Consider the following 16,324-nt stretch of genomic DNA (forward strand, 5'->3'; position numbering starts at 1 on the left):
TTTGTCTAGGGGTTTCGGTATCAAGTGATCGTAAGGAGAGCAGTTGCCTTTATCCTAGTCAACAGCAGGCCCTAGTAAGATGAGGATCCCCATATTCTGTCTTTGGGATGCTTCAACAATGCTTCTAATTGCCTCCCCAGCTTTACGTTCATTTTCTCTGTGACATTTGTCTGTTTTTTTGAAGACTTGGAGCAGAATGCTATGTGCCTTCCAGCTACCAATGGCTTCCTTCATTAGCTTTTCTCATTTTAGTGGAATCAAGACTAATCGCATACCCATCGTGGTATTTGAGGTCCTGCTTGCACTGGCCTTACTCTAGCTATCTAATCACATTTCTTTATACTCCTCCATAGACACCTTCTGACCAAGCCTCCCTCTTCTCCTCAGGCCACTGCTAACGCCAGGCTCATCTCTCACGCCTCTTGGCCATTGCCCATGTGACTCCCTTTGTTCAGATGCCCTCCACTGCCTCTACAAATTCTATAGAATCCTTTCTGTCCTTAAAGCCCACCTGAAGTAGCTGCTCTTCATCGAGGATATGCCATTTCCTCCCCCTCGACCTCTTGAACCATTCTATAAAGCCTATCTGATTTTTTAAATTAAACATTAAAATCGATGTTAGTACATGTTGATTCCTTAGAATGATGCCCAACACATACTTTATGCTCATTCTTTAGAGTATTTAGCTATTATTCTGCATTTGAATCATTTCAATCGTTCAACAAACGTTCACTCTACGGGTGCTCCAGGTCTAGGGATTCAGAGATATGTAAGACCTGAGGAATCCAGGGCACAGAAGGGTTAAGAAAATGATCTAAGAGGTAAAGCTTTGAGTTGAACCCAGGCCTATAAGAGAGCACAAGCCACGTTTTTCCTCATCATGTAGTATCATGCTATGTCATGTGTACAAACATGTTAAGATCCCTGGCATACAAGGTCAGAGTAAATAGCTATTATTATTATTAGTGATAAAAAATTCAGGCCTTTCATCATCACTGTGTCTAAAACTGAGTAATATACATCATAGCTGTTCTAGAACACTTTATTGGATTTGATTGGTTTTGGATTTTGTATGTGGCAAGGTGGGTAACTCTGCTGTCTCTAAAGGGAAATGCTTAATAGAATATTATTGTAAAATGTGGGAAGTTACAACAACATAAAATAGCAGTTAGAGAGGCAAACTAGTTAATGAGAGTCTGTTTTGGAAAGTTGGAAAGTTGGAAAGAAGTTAAAAAGAATTGAAGGGTACAATCTGGTGGATGACAACATTTGAAAAGATTCTGCTTAGCTGAAAGTGTTTTTGAGCAAAAGAAATTGAAATAACAAATTACTCAGTTACGTGGACATCCCTTATAATAATGATGAACAGATAGGAGGGTGAATAATCTTCAAAGTTTAAAGAAGAATTTGTCTTTCTATTATCTTTTCTCTTATTTTAACACATAAAGTTGGTCATGACCAAAAGATTCTCTTTTGCCTGATGAAATTTTGAGTGAATTACGATAGGTTGTCTTGCAAATGGCTGTGCCAGAAAATAAAAGACTTTTTTTTTTTTTTTTTTCCTCTTTAGAAAAATGCTTTACTCCAGGGAAGAGCACTGCTCTTCAGGAGGAGTCTAGGACTGTTGAGACCAGGAACTTCCATTCTTCCCCACCTTCCTCCAGTATTTCAAAGCAGAACGAGGATGTTATTAAAACTTTGTGATGAAACAAAGCTGCACACTGAGATGTGGCTGCCAGGACTTTTATCTTTATGGTTCTCTTGAGTTTGGGGCAAAACTAATTAAATGCTGCATATACAAATTGAGAATAATATTTTCCATTTTGCTAATAATGAGTCTTTTGGCGTTCTTTTGGATTTCCTGTCTTTCTCTTTGCTTTTGGATATTACCCTGGTCTAGCCTGCATGAGTATGGAATCTTGGGGAGGGCCAGAAAGCCAGGTTTGGATGTTACATAGCCAAGGACATTGTGCAACAATGCCACTTTCACCATGAGACAACTCTAGAGAAAATATCACTGTACTGTTGTCCACCATTTCCTGACCGTTCTCAGGAAGATGATACCAGAAACCCCGCCTGAGTGCCCTTCGCCGTTAGGCTTGCTGGAAGATTGTCTCCTAGAAAGTAGTTTCTGCTTCACTTGACTCCTTTTTCCATGTCTATGTTGTGCAGAGGAGCTTCTGATTGCCTTGCTGTAGGAAACCTGCAAAATATAGTTTGGAATTTCACTTTGAGCTGATGGCCCTCATCAGTAAAGAGGAATACTAGTGGGATGTTGAGAGGGTGCTCAGAAGAGTTGAGGGAAATGCTGAAAGACAGATGTCTGTTCCAGTCAGCCAGGAGGTCAGTCTTGGGCCTCCCGTGACAATACGAGGCTTTGGAGGCAGAGTGGCTCTTCCTGACAAGTCTAGGGTTGATTTTATGTGTTTGCTGAGGTTTACTGAAATAAAATTTTAAAATAACCTGTTCCATAAAGAAATCGAATTTTAATGACAGTTTAATTCGGCTTGAGCAATAAATGGTATCACATAATTTTCATTTATTATTATTTTTTGCATTTCAGGCTTTTCATCCTATGAAGTCTTAATGAAATGCTTAGAAATACATTTTGCTTTATAGTGGGAAGTGGACATTTCAAGAAGCTTTTTTCTCCCTGTGCGTCTGATTCATTTGCCAAGTGTCTTGACTTTATATCTCCCGTAACTCATCTGATCTTCCTGTGGCTGTGGGAGAGGCGTATCTTTGAAAGTAGAATTTTGAGTAAAGAAAGCTGGCAGTTAGGGAGTGATGGCTAGGCTTCTTGGCTCCTTGCTAGTTTCACCTTGAAACTATATGCCGCCTCTTCTTGGAACTTCATCTGTTATTGAGCATATCTTTTTCTTTTTCAGCGCCAATTCTGTCCCTTGGTGTAGGTGGTATTTGTCATTTAATTCTGATACAAACATGTGGCCCCTCTGTGCCTCAGTGTCATCATCTGTAAAATAAGTCTGTATTTCCTAATTTACTTCAAGATTACCCTGAGGATTAAGTGCTATTGTACAAAGAAGACTTAAGAATTATCAAGCATAATACAAATATAAGTATAGCATTTATTATTTAATTCTATTTTGTGACCCCATAAAATTTTATTCCTTTTAGCTCTGTCAAGGATAGCATCTTCTCTCCCCATCTAACTTTAAAAAAGTAAAGTTTATCCAATGTCGCAAAGCAAGTTGGGGTAGAAGGTGGGACAAGAGCTCAGGTCTCCTGACTTACAGACCAACAGAATGCTCAGGTTTCATGTCTGCTTTACTTTCTCGTTTCCATCATCTTTTTGGTGAATGATATAACTATCTCCTTTTTAGGGTTAAAATATTACCTTAGAAGAAATAGAGAACACTGCAGTGCTTTGGTTCTTTTTAACCCTCATTTATTGTTGCCTTCTGTGTTTATATGTGCTGGGCATGAAGGTAGGTAGACATAAATGACTAATTTATGGCCTCCATGGATTGACAGTTTAGTGGAAGGAAGCAGACGAGTAAACAAATATCCAAGAATCTGAGTTTTTGGCTCTACTATGTACTCAAAGGGTCTGTCTGGGCAAGTCACACACGTCTCTGGTTTTAACTTTCCCAGCTGTCCAGTGAGAGGACTAGACTAGAGTTCCAGGATCATGATCACTAGGTCTCTTCTAACTTGTCACCATCTGTGGATGCTCGCCAAGCTTTCACAAGCTGAAATGAAGGAAAACTATTAGTCCAATGGCATATTTTTCTTAATTGTTATTTGTGATAAATGTCACAGGTTAACTGTATTTTCTAACTCCCAACACTACCATTGTATTGAAACATAGTGGTATTTCTTCGTTGAACCAAAGAGTCACCTTTGTAAAGATAGTGAGACTGGACATCTGATGATTTAATATGGAGCATAAAATTAATGCCAGCATTAATTACTATTCTCCACAGTCCTGTAGTACTTTTCTGATACGAACTTTTATTAGTTCATCTTCCTTTTTCCCTAAAAAGCACCATAGAAGAATAATAGCTAACATTTATTTAGTGTTGGCTTATGTGCTAGATAGGTGTTGTTCTAAGTGCTTTCCATATAAAGACTCATTTAATCTTTACAATATTTTTGAAGTAGGCATTATTATCAATCCCTGTCTTAGAGATGAGGAAACTTGGTTACAGAGGAATGAGTTAAACTTGTTCAAGATTACACGACAATTAAGAGACAGAGGCAGGATTAGAACTCAGGCAGTCAGCCTCTGGCAGCCATGTTTTTCATGGCTGGCCCATCGACTAGATGGAAGCTACTCACTGTCAGCTCATGTCTGAGAAAGTGGAGAGACTCACCTGTTTTGCAGCCACAAAATAAGAAAGCTGTTCAATCATTTTATATGCGGCTCCAGGCTTGGCCAGACCCTCAAATGTAAGGGTTCTTACTATGCACAAGGGTTCTCAGTCTGGCTTTCATGTCTCAAGTGACTCATGAACCCTTGGAAATTGTGTGCAAATTGCATTTCTGTGTCCACGTGTGTTGTTCCGGTGTCAGTGAGGGTAGGCCGCTTACAGGTTTCTTGCACATTATCAGATGGGTCCCCTCCCCTGTCATTAACGGAATTCTAGCTGTGCAGGTCCCTGGCAGCCCTAGATCTGGATTACTATTCTGGAGCTGGAAGTCTGGGCATAACGACCCATTGAACAATTGAGTGGCTGTGGGAACCTAGAAGAACCAGACTTCCAGATGTCTCTCCACTCCTTAGAACTTTGTTGCGGAGGTACAGTTGGACAGTGCCTTTTTTTTTTTCCTTGAAACTTTCCAAAAATTTCAATCATTTTTTCCTCTCAAAATTTTGGAACCTCAATGTTTTGAGGTTTTTTATTTTGTTTCATTTTACTTTTTTCTTACTGGTTTTGTTCAGAAATCAGTGTTCATAAGTTTTTTATTACTCATCCAATCCATGAGTTTGGTTTCTCATTTAACTTTTATGAATGTTTTCTTTGTTAAGATGGGTCCTTTCAAAACCTTACAAAAATGTTTTACCATATACTAATGTAAGAACAGAGTGGTGAAACTAGGAAATCCAACAGGACACACACACACACACACACACACACACACACTTATGTGTGTAAAGGCAACTTAGCTCAGTTCACAGAAATTGAGTCTATCTGCTAGGTAAAAATTTTAAGGATGTTAGCATTTTGATAGCTGTGTTATTTTGTATCACCTGTTCCGTCTTAGTCTCTGATTATAGTTGATTACTTACTCTAAGTCATTCTTTTTAGGGGTATTATGCCTGTCCGGATAGTAGAGAGGTGACAAAATTCTATGTGTAGCTTTGTTATACTTTTGGTTTAGATGAGTAATATAACTAGCCTGTCTCTTTTGCTGTAATCTGGAAACTTTACCATCTCATCCTTTTGCACTATGACAAACTTTTAATGTTATTTCAGTTTAATTTCCTTTGATGATATTAAGGTATTATCTCTGGAGACAGGCTTGCATTCAGATCCCAGCTCTGTCATTTACCAGCTGTGTGACTTTGGGTAAGTTGATTTAATCTTTTCGAATCCTCTTTTGCTCATTTATAAAAGGGGAAAATAATTATATGTTGCTCAAAGGGTTGTGAGGAGTGATATTAGGCATGCTTATTCATTTACCATTGGCTTTTCACACAGTAAGCACTTGCTAAATGATTATTGTTGATTGTTGTTATTGTTGTTTTCATTATAATATATTATAATAATATTATTGATTGTTATCATCACCATTAAATTGATATGTGTTATATGCCTAGTACAGTGTCCAGCACATAATAGGCACCAATATTTTATTGGATTTGACTGTACATAGTTAGCTTTTGTGACTGACTCATAGATTGCCACTGGCACCATTTTATTTGTTAGATTAACAAGGATTAAATTGTTGAATAAAACAAATGATGGCTCTACTTTTAAGTCAACAAACTTCATAGTGAGGTGATTTGAAAATAAATAATGAGATGTGGCAAATCTGGTTAGAGTAAAAAAAAAAAAAACACCAAACTTGAAGCTGTTTTAAGAAGCAGCAGTTGTTCCAATTGCTGAAATTTTGCTTTACTCCCTTGAATGAGGAGAGTAGAGAGGGGCAGAAAGGTTACTGGTAGTATTCATTAATTTTCTTTCAAGAACTGCTACATGTCACCAGATTGCCCCCCGGCACCAGTGCTGTTTGGCTGTCTTCTCTTTGCCCACAAGAAGCCAAAATGTTAAATTGGTGCAGCTTACTAGATCTGACAGAGAAATTCTTCACGTCTGGCCTGGATGTCTAAGTAAATTTGGTGTACTCCTTGTGGTCTGGGGCACATGCTGGAAGCTATTAGAATTCTGAACAAAACCCTCCATTCAAAGACTGCTCGTTTCCTGCTGGGGTAATCCAAGTATCAAACATGAAGAAATATGGGCAAGGAGAATGTGGCTGCTCAATGCATAACCCACCAAGGTGTCCATGACATCTCCCCAAATGACTTAGAATGTTACTTCCACTTGATCATCTTGAATAAGTGGTTTCTTTTGAAAATAAAAGCTCCACTTTTTCTTCATCAAGTACGGAAGAGAACTGGTTGAATTTCTTCTTGCCGGGCAAATTTAGGACAGGGAACTTTCTCCTTCCCCTTGAAATCCTAGAGACATCACTTTTTGTTTTTGTTTGTTTTCTAACCTTTTCTTATAAATTTCCTATCAAAGGCAAAAAGTGTCTTTTTGTTAGCTATGGAGTCTACTATTTTAGACTAGGCCTGTTTAGTGGCTCGCAACTATTTTATTAAGAAACCTTTATGGAGAAGCTATGGTTTATCTCATGGAATATCTGAGTTTGTCATAAACTGTTTCCTTTCTGTACCAAAATTTATTTTCTGTGAAATTCCAGGTGTTCTTTTACATAGACTTGAAAAGAATAGGCCTGATAGTTCAGGTTTTTTTTCCTAAGAAGAATATTTTCTTGCGATGGATTAATTGAGGATGAAATCAGATAACGTAGGTGAAATCACTGGGTACGCACAGAAAAAACCATTATTTTAATTAATTTCAGTTACACTGTGTTGTGCAGCCAGTTCGACAGTTGAACGGTGTGACGTTGTAGCTGAATACTGTTCTGCTACTGTACTTATCGCTCTGTTTGGGAACTCTTTTCTTAGATAGTCTCACTCTGCTAGACTGTAAACTTCTGGAGAACAGGGACAAAGCCTTATTCATCATAGTATTTCTAGTTCATAGCACCACATTATACATACAATTAATGCTTTTTAAAAGATGAATGGATGAATAAGACATTTTTGCGAAACTTGAATGTTAGACCAGGTGGTTTCACAAAATAAAGCGGTGGAGTCAGTTTCCTGGGCTTCCTCTTGTGTTTTAAACCTCTTCTTCAGTTTGCATCTGTGCTTTGATTCCTTCTATGAGATGGTTTATGCACGCAGTCGGTTTTCTTTCGCCATTAAGGAATTTAGCTATATGACTTAATAGTCCCAGGCATGTCCCTTTCCCCATGGAATCTGTACGAGATGTGAAATATGTGCAATGATAATGCCGAATGGGGAAAATTAACCTATTTTGATGACTTTTAAGGAGTTCTAACTGCAGGTGATAGCAAGCGGCTCACTTGTCAGTAGACAGCAGTCCTGTGTTATGTCAGGGGTAATGTGGTGGTTCACTTTCAGGGAGTTTTTTGTCTTTTTCTTCAAGTTATGCTGACCTCTCAGACAAAAATATTCCTCATCTAATAAACGTCAGAGCAAATTTATGGACCTGTTCCTGACCACTTGTCCTTTATGCTTTAAAAGAAAAAAGTAAATCTAGATTAAGATTCATAGGTTACTGTTGGACCATGGAAAAACTGGGCAGAGGCCAAATACTCACCTTTCTTGGTTCGCCTATCTTTTCCTGATCTAGCTGTTTAGGGGACTTTGAAGCTTGTAGAGTGAAGGTTGCTGCATAGCATGGTAATGTATTTAGTTTTCTTTAGAAATGCATCCTGTTGCTCTCATGGCCTGGAGGGCCTCACGATTTGGCACCGCGCAGGAAGCTCTAGGCAGGGCATGGAGGTGGGGCTGCTAATGAAAAAAAAGTAACTGTGCCTCATCCGGATGAATCAACTTGGGCTGAGTGAAAAGGAGGACATTCTGTAATTAAAGGCCCAGAAAACATTAGTGCTATCTTTTGTTGCCAACGCTATGACAATTGCCCTTTCTGTCTGTTCCCGTGGATTTTCTGCCATTTTATTGTTTATTCAACAAGGATTTATTAAATATCTATTCTGAGTCCCATTCACCACATACTTCAGGGATTACTTAAAACATCTCTTTAAGTGAAAGTGTGATGACTCAGATGTAGATCCGTCTCTCAAAGACCCTGCCACTTAGTAGGAGAGGTATATGTGAGGCGGAGAGTGGCTGACTATGGGATATGGCAAAATGCAAAGCGAAAGGCTTTGGGACCCGATGGACTTGGGGTTCAAATTCAGGGTCTATGACCTGTTAGCTCTTTTGGCTTTGGAGAATTTACTCAATCTCATTCGAGTTTGGTTTTTATTCTTTAAATTATGAATAATACATTACATTTCTGGAAGGAAATGCTTTAAGATTTGAAAGGGCTGTTAAAAGGTCCTGGCACAGATAGGCACTTGATAAATGGTAGGTCATAGTGTCTTATTATAATTGGCCAGCTACAGATAAACTTCTGTGTGAGTTCAGAGGAGGTGGTTCCACCCACAGGATGGTGGGGACAGACGGGGACAGTATCAGAGAGGTTAACCAGGAGTTTCATGGGGGACACACATCTGAACTGAGCTGAGCTTGGGAAGATGAGTAGAATTTGGCAATGTGATGGTGGGAACAGAGAAGAAACTATATTCAAGACTTGATGTGTATTTTTATATCTTTTCATTGTTAGGAAATAGGCACTCATGTTGCATCATTTTTATTTCTAGTGTGTGAGTCAAATTATATTACTTAAACCTTAGCACAGACCCCAATGCCAAGAACCATGTGTTTCCTATGTTTTCTTTTGTCATCCCCATAACCCTCTATAAATAGCATCCATCGAATGATGGCAGAGGCTTATGACCTGGCTGTGTTGAAGTCTTTACATTAATGAGAAAGTCCCTCTGAAGCCACGGTACAATCACGGGTGTTTTGGAAAGCGTGCCCAGATCGTAAGTTCTAGTTCCTTCTCAGAACAGTAAAAACCTAGAGACATTGAAGCAGCATCGTAACCTGTGGGCTTGTGCATGGCAAGCCCTTGACTGTGGTAATGACAGTTGTGATTATTATTGATTATTTGGAAATTCTAATAATTCAGAATTTTACTTTTTTATTTTTTATATTATTTTATATTAGTTTTAGGTATGTAGTACAATGATTAGGTGGTTAGACATTTATATAGTTTATAAAGCGAACCTGCCTTCCCGTTACTTTAGTACCCCTCTAGCACTACGCACAGCTGTTAAAATAATATTGACTGTATTCCGTGTGCTGTACTCTACATACCCATGACTGTTTTGTAGCTGCTAATTTGTCCTTATTCATCCCTTCACCTTTTTCACACAGGCCCCCAACTCCCTTCTGGCAATCACCAATTTTTTCTCTATCTATGAGTCTATTTTCGTTTAATTTGTTCGCTTCTTTTTTTCCTGAGATTCTGCATATAAGAGAAATCATATGGTATTTATCTTTGTCTGACTTATTTCATTCATCATAATACCCTCTAGGTCCATCTATGTCGTTGCAAATGGTGAGATTACATTTTTTCTTTTATGACTGAGTAATATTCCATTGTATATGTGTACCACACTTCTTTATCCAGTGGCCTATTCATGGACACTTAGGTTGCTTCTATATCTTGGCTGTGTTTCGGTTTTCTTTAGGTAAATACCCAGAAGTGGAATTTCTGGGTAAAAGGGTAGTTCTATTTTTAATTTTTTTTGAGGACCCTCCAAACTGTTTGCCATAGTGACTGTACTAACTTGCAATTTCACCAACAGTGTATGAGGATTCCCTTTTTTCAGTATCCTTGCCAATGCTTGTTGTTTTTGATTTATCGATGATAGCCAATCTGACAAGTGTGAGGTGATATCTCATTGTGGCTTTTCTCTGTGATGATTAGTGATGTTGAATACCTCTTTATATGTCTTTTGGCCATCTGTATGTCTTCTTCAGAGAAGTGTCTATTCAGTAATCCAGAATTTTAATTTGTCGAAGACGCCTCACTCCTTGGCACCCACCCAGTGTTCTTCCATGCTGGTCTGCAGTTCATTTTGCTTAAGCTAAATTTGACCCTTGTGCCCAGCCTGTGTGCCTCTGTGCCAGCCTGCCAAGTCCCTTGAGATAGAGTACACTTTATTATCTCTTGTCAGGCCTGCTAAGAAGGGGCTTGTGTGCTATAGAACAGATCTAGATAGGAGACCCTTGCCGCAAATCTGATTCACATTGCTCTCTCTCCTCTTTGCACTCTCTGAGCTGAATCTTACTCTTCCCCACACAGTTTTTTTTTTCCAGTACAGAACTTAGCTTTGTGGTGTTGGGTTGTTAGGAACCCAACTTGTATTCACTGTAGCTGTAATTCTGGTGATCTTTCTCTGGGTAAGAAAGCATCACTTGTGGAAGACCTTATTGTATTATTCTGGAACATTTGTTAGTCTCCCTGGAAGAGAGGGCATGCTTTCCATAAGAATTGGGCCTAGAGGCCTAGAGGCATAGTGCATGATCAAAAGGAATCTTGCAACTGGACATAGTTCTTTTTGAGGGAGAGAGGTAAGTGAGTAACCCCAGATAGGCATCCTCACTCCATTTTCTAAATGGTTAATGCTTGGCTGACATGTTATGGTGCTAATTTGTTTATATTTGTATCACATAATAATATACTCTGTATAGAATATGCTTTTGAAATTATTGCACAAGTATTATAGCAGAAACAACTCAGAACACAAAGAAAAATGTGTGTGGGTTCACTATTTGTACAAATCAAACTTTTAATATATTTTTGGGTTCATTAATAATGAACCTGTGCGTATCCTCAGCAGTATAGGTGGAACTATCCTGTAGATTCCATTTGGTTTTCTGCTCTTCCCAGTTTCCCACTCTACATGCATCATTGTATTACTCACTGTGCTTCCCAAAATAATTATATCTGCATATAGACATTTAGCTATTTTCATAGAACCCGTGTTTTAAACTCTGAGCATCTGGTGGAAGCTGCCACTCTCACTTCATCCAGGTATTTTATTTTCTCTTCTTAGTAAGAGGAAGAATGAGGGATGGGAGCAAGAAATGCAAATGAGAGCAGAGCCCAGAGTCCATTGTCCAGGGCTATCTTTGGTGCTTTCACCAGAAACCTAGAGGCATTGTCTATCAGAGTGAAACCTCCTTGCCTTTCACATTCAAAGAAGAGAATTTAGGAGGAAATATTTGAGGGGCTCTGGGACATCAAGGAGTTAGATCCCTATGTTATTACTTTGAGTGGAAGAAGTTAGGTGCAGGTAAATGGTGACTAAAAGAATTAGCACCTTTGTTTATTTGGGAATGCTTTTGCACTTGGGTTTGGATACTTCTGAAGCTCTAGGAGCTAGCTCTCTTTCTCTTTCTCCCCGGTCTCTCCATTCTATGAGAATGAGCACGATCACTGTGCATACTGAGGTTGGAGGTGCTGATAATGTGAAGCTTTCTAAAAGTTTCTAAAGTAGGCAAAATGCATGTGGTATTTTCCAGAGGGAGTGGGGAGGAATCAGAAATGGCAGCTATGATGACAAGTGAGAGGCAGGGGAACCAGTGGAGAGGAGGAGAACAGTGACTTTGAGTCAGATAGTGGGGGTTCAAATCTTTGCTCTGCTGCCAGGTTGGTGGTCTTAGGCAAATTACTTAACATTTCTGAATCTTTTTGTGAGGAAGATAATTACAGAGCCCACCTCACAAGGTTGTGGTAAGGATTAAATTGGATGATGTAAATAATGCACTTAGCACAATGCCTGGCATATATAGTAAACACTCAATAAACATGAAGCATTATTACTGTTATTGTTATTTCCTGTTTGACATTATAATCTGATTGTTTTTCAGACTGGTAACCCTGGACTAAGAGAGTAATAGAGCCTATGAACTGTTTTTAGTATTTCAAACTCTAAGCGAAGCAGACAGTTCTAGTCATTGTAATCAGTATGTGGTAGAGTCTTGAAACATGGCACCCACGGGAGAAGAATATCAGAAGGGGTCCTCATTGTTGAAAAAGTTGGGTTTCAGATGCAGGACGTTAACAGGGTTTTTGATGGAAACTTATGAAATAAGTAGAGGATGATATGAGCAAAGGATTGGGATAGATTTGTGTAAGTGATTATTCCCTGGGGAATTTTGAGACCTGATACACTTGGGAGTTTCCAGAGTTCAGTCGTGTTAACTGGCGTGTTGAGCATGCTGTCGTAGCCAGGCGCCTTCTTGGAACCTGGGAGCAGTGAGAAACATGCAAGGCAAATGGAAACCGGTTTCTCTACCCAACTTAGTAGAGCATTTGCTCTGGGCAATCAGACAGGCTCCAAGAGACATTTTTCTTATCATGCATTTTTTTTTTTTGGCTGTAATTTAATCTGACATCGCTTGGTTTTGACATTGCAACAGGGTCTCTGTGGACTTAACATTATGTTCATTTTCCCATGCACATCCTCACTGGAGACTGATGGATTTACACCAACATGGAAACCAGTTGGAATGGAAACCATCCAGAAAATGATTAGGGAGCTTGAAGCTTTCTGAAACTGGGCACAGTGTGTATTAAGTCATTGTTTTAATGAAACTTGTCTTAGCTGGGGTCTCTTAATCTCTTATTTTCTAGTTTTAATATTGAGTCACTAATTTACACTAATGAGACACTGTCAGGCTTAAACACCAATCTTGTATTGTGTTTGGCAAAGTGTAAGATCTAAACTGACTGTGGCTTTGCAAAATCTTCTGTGTTAAACGTGGTGGAGAAATAGAAACAAACAAACTGCCTGGTTTCAACAGAAACTGACAACATATACATCTGGGAAGAAATTTCTGGTAAATATGTTTTATATTATACCAGAGCGGTCTATGGTAGGTCCTATCAGTAAACAGCTAGATATTATCCTTTCCTGGTAAATTCGCATACTTATGCGTCTGTTGTGAAATGTTGTACACATCAGCTTTTGATGATCTTGTCTGTGGATTATCCACTAGGAGAATTGTCTCTAAAAATAGGAAACAGCAAAACATAGTGGAAAGAATATAGGTGTAGGAACCACACACATCTAGGCCTGAGTCTTAGCTCCCTCCTTAGCCAGGTGCTTGGCCAGGTAACTTCTGTAACCTCCTTTACCTCAGTTTTTCTCATCCACCACACGAGGCTGGTGACATTTGAAGGGCAATGGTGTTGAAAGGTTCAGCAGAGATAATACAAGTGGATAATGTAGTGCCTCACATACAGTGAATGCTTCCTTCAGGGTATATTTTGACACATACCTCACCCAATCAAATTCATCTCAGATTTATCCAAGGCCACCCAGCCTTTCTTGGCCTTCTCTTCCATTATTAGTGTGTGTGTGTTCTTGAAGGCCGTCTGATTTTATCATTTTATCATTGGTTCAGAGAATAATTAGGAAAGCAAACCTTACTACAAGAGCACCCAACTATCTTGCTGCGGGATCAAATACAAATGGTTTTTGGATTGTCTATTACTTATCTTTCACTCCTCTTCATTAATGGTGTGATTGAAGACATAATTATCATCTTACTTTGTTAGTCATAATCTCTTGGCCTCTTCAAATCCCACAATAGTAAAAATATGTTGTGTTTTTACATCTCTTTTGGCTTCTCAAATCTGAAGAAAGCCAATGAGAGGGTAAGAGAAGATGATCGGAGAGGTCGCTTACATTCCCAAGATTATCAGGGTATATTTATAATTTTATTTTTATGGAGACAGCATTCCTGTAGAGAAGTATTCTCTCTCAATCTCAGTCGGAATTGGAGATTGGGAAGTGATGGAGAAGACACACTCTGAGCTGCCTTCGCCAAATCTTGCTACCGTTTCTTTTTGCACTTAGTTCTGAAGTCATCAGTGCTACATGGAGACTTTCACCCTCCACTGATAGGTTTGTTCCTAGAGGTAGAGTGGAGTTTGATGCCTCTGTTTGACTATTTTCAGCTACTTGGTAAGTGATGTTTTCTGTTTCAATAGTATTGTAAACTATAGAGTAAGATATTTTTTTGTTGGGAGATCTTGTTTCTCTTCTTAGTCTATCCCCCACTCTCCTTTCTCCAAACCATTCTTTAAAAAGCAAAACAAAGCAAACAGAACACCTGTATTGAGAAAACATTCAGAGGAAGTGAGCAGACCTACGTCTATATGGTAGATTCCTGTCATCATCCTTTTGTTTGGCTAATTTCAGTTGTTTTAGATTGAGTCATGCAAATCTCTCGCTCCCAGTGATGGAGACAAAAAGTATGAAAAACTCTCAGAATTAGTTCAGGGAAAACATTCTTTGTCTGTGGGAAAATTAATTATCCTATCTGGAAGAATGCCTTGAAATAGCATAAGATTTTTATTATGTCTTTTATCAAGTAATACGTTGTTTAAAAAAATTTTTTTAAACTTAAAAAAAATCATACTAATAGTAATCCTGAAAATATGTTTGAATCTTCATTTTAACAAAGGATACAGTAGTTCATGGGAAGTATTGTTTTAAATTTAAAGCCATTACAGTGGTTTTGATTGTTTCTTTTTTTTTTTTTTTTAACTTGGAAGTGCTTATATTCTGGAATGTGTTTATAGATCTTGACCTCAGATGCTTCTCCTGACTCAGAAATTGGAAAACATTTTGCTAGAGGGGCCAATGTCGGTGCCTGCTGCTGCTATAAACTGGGCCCGGGGCTGACGTGTTAGGGGCTAGTTCTGTGGTCCAAGGAGTTCCAGGATGCTAATGCCACAGTTTCTTGCTCAGTGTAAAAACATAAAACAACAGACCAATCATACCCTAGGAACAAGATAATCGTTAATGAGATATGCTAATAAAATCATTAACAAAAGAGGAATTCAAGAAGGAAGTGGAAGAGAGAAATTACATTTTTCCTTCATTCATAATTACCATCTTGTTTTAGAATGCAGCTAGACCTTTGGCTTATTTTCAAAGTGCGGTGTTTTACCTTTGTTCAAACTTGCCAAATTCTCAATATAAAGCCTGCTGAAACATTTTTTATTTTTTTATTTTTAGGCGAGGCAACCCTTGGTTGACCTCACAGATTGCAAGGATCTTGTCAGCTTACAGTCTCTTTACTTTTTATTTTTTAAGCCTACAGCACCTGGTCTTCCTAGGTGGTCTCCCATCCAAGTACAAACCAGGCCCGACCCTGCTTAGCTTCCGAGATAAGACGGGATTGGGCTTGTTCAGAGTGGCATGGCCTTAGACCACTGAAAACATTTTTATTCTTTTTTTGGGAGTTGATTCTTTTGGTCTCTTAAAGATGATTAAGAATTATAATTTGTGAGGATGTTTTTGGCATTCTTTTGATAGTGGGCAGTGCAAGACAGGATAAATAGGTCATAGCAGAGTGTTAGAGTTCACGTGTTCAGTGTTCCACCTAGTGCAGGAATCATCTTTGCTATCTATGCTTTTCACCTCTGGCAGATCTCAATGACAAGTGAGCAGACCTTCCACTTCTGAAACACAGGAGTTACTAAGCTAAGGAGCATTTTCTCCATTTGATACATACTGGCTACTCAGCAAAAATTGTTGAGCAAATGAATGATAAACCATTCAGGTCCTGGGGCTGTTTCTCACATCTTAAAGTGTTGTAAAAATACCTGAATGAAATGCCTGAGATATAGTCAGACGAGCACAAATTACAGTGGAATATTTCTCCTCTGGTTCTGAACTCTGTTGTTATCCTATTAATGGAAGTAGAATTTATTGGCTATCTCAGGGTCACCATGCTTAGATCGATGATTAGTAGAGTGACCAACAACCTGGAACCAAGTGCCTGGGTTATATTCAGACTCCACCACTTATGAAAGGTATAATGCTGGCATCTTGCTATATTCCATGCCATCCTTTTCCCCTCAGTTTACTTAGCTACAAAGTTAGGGATAATCACAGTACTTACATTATAGGTTACATTATCAGGAGCAAATGAATTAATTTATGCCAAGTGCTTACGACCGTGCCTAGAACAAAATAAGCTCCCTGTGTTGGCTTTTATTGAACTTACCATGGAAAGCCTCCAGGTCTTACTATCTGAAGTGCAGTTAACTTTCTCAAAGAGGCTTTAGAATTAGGTGGGCTATGTTTAAATTCTAGCTCT

General features: G+C 38.7%; 1 protein-coding gene and 1 pseudogene across 1 annotated transcript in view; one reads left to right on the top strand and one right to left on the bottom strand.

Annotated features, from left to right (window-relative positions):
- The window catches only part of ROR1 (receptor tyrosine kinase like orphan receptor 1), a 367,166-nt gene that overhangs the window by 71,659 nt on the left and 279,183 nt on the right, over positions 1-16,324 (top strand). The gene's annotated exons all lie outside the window — the stretch shown is intronic.
- On the bottom strand, positions 15,314-15,432 carry LOC118606782 (annotated as a pseudogene).

Source organism: Rousettus aegyptiacus, unplaced genomic scaffold (genome assembly GCF_014176215.1).
Source record: "Rousettus aegyptiacus isolate mRouAeg1 unplaced genomic scaffold, mRouAeg1.p scaffold_m13_p_1, whole genome shotgun sequence".
Classification (NCBI taxonomy): Eukaryota; Metazoa; Chordata; class Mammalia; order Chiroptera; family Pteropodidae; genus Rousettus; species Rousettus aegyptiacus.